We start from the raw sequence: 4,162 nt of genomic DNA, 5'->3' as shown, positions 1-4,162 counted from the left end.
CCTCAGCCGCCTCCACAAGCCGCCCCACGCGCGGGGCAGCGCCCTGGAGCCGCGCCCCGGCAAAAGCGCTTCGGGGTCAGAAGCCAGCCGGGCTGCGGTGCACGGAGGCCGCCAGGGCGGGCACGGGGGGTGAGCGGGCCTGAAACCAGAGCCCCTCCACGGGCAGAAGTCATGGACTCGGCCCAGACCCCCAAAAGTGCCTTGTAATGGACATCGCGTTATTAATCACGGAGGTTACTTGTACTATCTTTATAGTTCTGCATGTTAGGTAACTCTTCAAAATGTTTGCGTTGTCGTTTTTCCACGCGAATCACCTGGCGGGCTGCTGAACAGCCTCCTGTCTGTATCTCCGTAGGGTTGGCGCTTCGTAAGGGTGGACTAAACGCTAACGTCTGCCCCATCCAACGTAAAAGGTACTACTACTTACTGCTGAGCTTTTGCTCTTTCAGCTTCAGCTCCTGAGGGTATATTTAATTTTTCCTTGCCCATGTTATCTGCTCTTTGAAAGACGTTTCTGTGTTTAGGTGCTAGCAAGGTCTTCACCATTCTGATACTCAGCTCTGTCAGTCTCCTTTCAAAACACATCCTATAAAATCACCTTTCAGTCCTGGTTTGCTTTGGGCAGGGGTGGGGGTTTTGGGTTCCTCCCCCGCCAAAAAAAAAAAAAAAAAAAAAATAAGACTTTGAGATCTCTCTCAAGGATAGATGTTTCAAAGCTGTTAATGAACTGTGGGGTTCTCTTTAAATATTTGATTACAGTTTTCTAAAAGTTTACATAGCCATTAGAGACAGCACTTTTTTTTTTTTTCCTCATACTGCAAAGGTCGTGATGTGTGACCCTGGTCAAATCACACATAGCTAACTTTTTCTAACATAGCCTTGGATTTCCAGTACAGGTGGGAGTTTTTTGGACTTGATACACCTTGAATTTTACTTATGATTACAGATCCAAAAGCTTAGTATTTCTCAATTTCAGATAATCTTTACTGGTTTGTACCCTGGCTGACCTTGGAATAGATATTTATTTCATTTTAGCCTCTCAGTGGAAATTTCCTTCTCTGCTACACAGGGCTGTGAGGTGAAATTATTTCACGTTTGTAGAACACAGAAAGTGCCCTCACGAAGGTGTTGTAGTAAATACTATTGTTGATCCTTACTTAGCCCTAATCAAGCAAAACTCATGGCTTTTAAGTATTGTACCTTGTTAGGTAGAGACAGTATTTCAAATGCATGAAACTAAACTACGGGTAAATTTTGCTCTGAGGTACAGGAATGAGGGTCTCTGCAAATAAGAAATGAGAATTTGGCTCTAAAATGCTAGCATTTTTTTGTCAAATAATAACACCTTTTTTTTTTTTTTTTTTATACAGAAAGCTTTATGCACACGACAGTCTTATAATTTGAAAAGGCCAGAATCATTACAGAAATGTAATATAATGAACATCAGTAGAAAGTTTACTGTAGTAGTATTGTTAGCACTAATTCAGTGATTCTAGAGAGGACTCCCTAGAGAACTCATTTAGTAAGTTGCTTCAGATTTATTGTTTGACAAACAAGTCCCTAATGACAATGCCCTCTCTAGCGTTTTATTGTTAATGGTAAGATGAAGGGTTTTTCTTGGCTGCATTTTAATCCCTGTGTAAAATTCTTATATTCTTTCCTTTAGTTCGAAATAGTACAGTTTCTCATTTTGTGCTACTGTCTAGAAGCTACAAGAGGAGGAAAAAAAGCACATTTCTGAATTCTCCTTGCCTTTGAAGTATTACCCTCTTAAAAACATAAGAACCTTTTATATATTTGCTTAGCTGAAGATAACTAACAGTAATGAAAGACACCCATTAGACCCAGCTCACCCATTTCAATCCCAAGAGAAAAAGAGTCTCTTGCCGTATGTTTTCTGATGCCTTTCTGCAGGTGAATACAAATCACAGCAGCTGTGCTTTTTTTGGGAGCCTCCTTCTCACCCAATACCACTTGCAGAAAGCTTTTGATGTTAAATACCTGAGATTAATATCTTAGATTTTATTTGTCTTAATTTCTTTCTGTTGAATGTACTTCAGTTTAAATAGGCCTGCCTTTTTAATAAAGTCACATGATACTTCTGAGAATGAATGGTTTCCAGTCCTACCTGAAGTAGGACTCTGCAGACAGCAGAAGTTTGCAGACAGCAAAAAAGCATCTCTGCATTCAGTCAAAGATGGATTGTATGCTTTAGAAATTAAATACAGACACCAGCTGTATGCAGTGCTCACCAGAAAGGGGCATAGAGAAATGGTAACTGCAGTGACTTCTTTTTCTCATCACCTCTGTAAGATACATGTCACATTCCAGGTATTGTGTCTAGCAGAGTGCAATCTGCTGTGTGTGTCTGCCTCTGGAAACCTATACCTCCAGATGTTCCTTTTTTCTTCTCTATTTTTTCTTGTCTTCCTTTCAACTACTTAGTCACTTAGCATTCATTTGACTGCTCAGGTGAGCTAAAATATTAAAAAAGCATTTTGTGAATAGCATGTCATATCAGCATTTTTCTATTCTATTGGTGGTATTATCTTTTGTTTACATACATGATATTATTTATTTCCTTAGCATGCTTTCAACTGTTTCTTCTTTGCAATGTATTTTTACTCCTGGAAATGGGATCTTGGGGGAGCAGTGTCACATACCTCACAGGATGGGATTTAAATATGGCATAATGTTACATACTTTTGTTCTGGGGTGCTGTATATGTGAATAAGTGCATTTTACTGTATATGTCCTGTCATAATAACTATAAGCTATGTATATTCCAGAGAAACTATTGTGCCCTTATTACGAAACACAAAATCACACAGTAGGTTTTCAGACCACTGGACCCTGATGTTTTGGTTGCAGAATGAGGGGTTTGGCTGTTGTAATGTATACCCACGTGCTGTGTGTTTCAACATAATTACAGGTTCTTTGACATGTTTCACAGAATTTCACAGAATCATCTAGGTTGGAAAGGACCCTGGAGATCATCTAGTCCAACCTTTCACCTAGCACAATTCCCACCTACAGCATATCCTTAAGCTCCAAATTGACCCTACTTTGGAACACCTCCAGGGATAGGGACTCCACCACCTCCCTGGGCAGCCCATTCCAACGCCCAACAACTCGTTCTGTAAAGAAATGCTTCCTAATATCTAGTCTAAACTTTCTCTGGTGCAACCTGAGGCCATTCCCTCTTGTCCTGTCGCTTTCTACTAGGCTAAAGAGGCTCAAACCCATCTCTCTGCAGCTTCCTTTCAGGTAGCTGTAGAGGGTGATGAGGTCTCCCCTCAGCCTCCTCTTCTCCAGACTAAACAATCCCAGTTCCCTCAGCCTCTCCTCATACGACCTGTGCTCCAGACCCTTGACCAGCTTTGTAGCCCTTCTCTGGAAATGTTCGAGTAACTCTCTGTCCTTTTTGTAGTGAGGAGCCCAAAACTGAACACAGTATTCAAGGTGCAGCCTCACCAGCGCCAAGTACAGGGGCAAGATCCTTTCCCTGTCCCTGCGGGCCACACTAATCCTGATACAACCCAGGATGCCATTGGCCTTCTTGGCCACCTGGGCACACTGCTGACTCATATTCAGCCGGCTGTCAATCAACACCCCAGGTCCCTCTCTGACTGGCAGCTCTCCAGCCATTCCTCCCCAAGCCTGTAGCGCTGCTGGGGGTTGTTGTGGCCCAAGGGCAGCCCCCGGCATTTGGCCTTATGGAAACTCCTCCAGCTGGCCTCAGCCCATGGCTCCAGCCTGTCCAGGTCTCTCTGCAGAACCTCCCTACCCTCGAGCAGATCAACACTCCCACCCAACTGGGTGTCACCTGCAAACTGACTGAGGGTGCACTTGATCCCCTTGTCTAGATCATCAATAAAGATGTTAAACAGGAGTGGCCCCAACACCGAGCCCTAGGGGACACCACTCGTGACCGGCCGCCAGCTGAATTTAACTCCATTTACCACAACTCTTTGGGCCCAGCCACCCAGCCAGTTTTTTACCCAGCGAAGTGTGCGATGGTCCAAACCTCGAGCAGCCAATTTTGCCAGAAGAATGCTGTGGGAAATGGTGTCAAAAGCCTTGCTAAAGTCAAGGTAAATTACATCCACAGCCTTTCCCTCATCCAATAAGCAGGTCGCTCTGTCATAGAAGGAGATCAGGT

Source organism: Athene cunicularia, assembly GCF_003259725.1.
Source record: "Athene cunicularia isolate RWA chromosome 2 unlocalized genomic scaffold, athCun1 chr2_part1, whole genome shotgun sequence".
NCBI classification, from domain to species: domain Eukaryota; kingdom Metazoa; phylum Chordata; class Aves; order Strigiformes; family Strigidae; genus Athene; species Athene cunicularia.
This window is presented reverse-complemented; position numbering follows the sequence as displayed.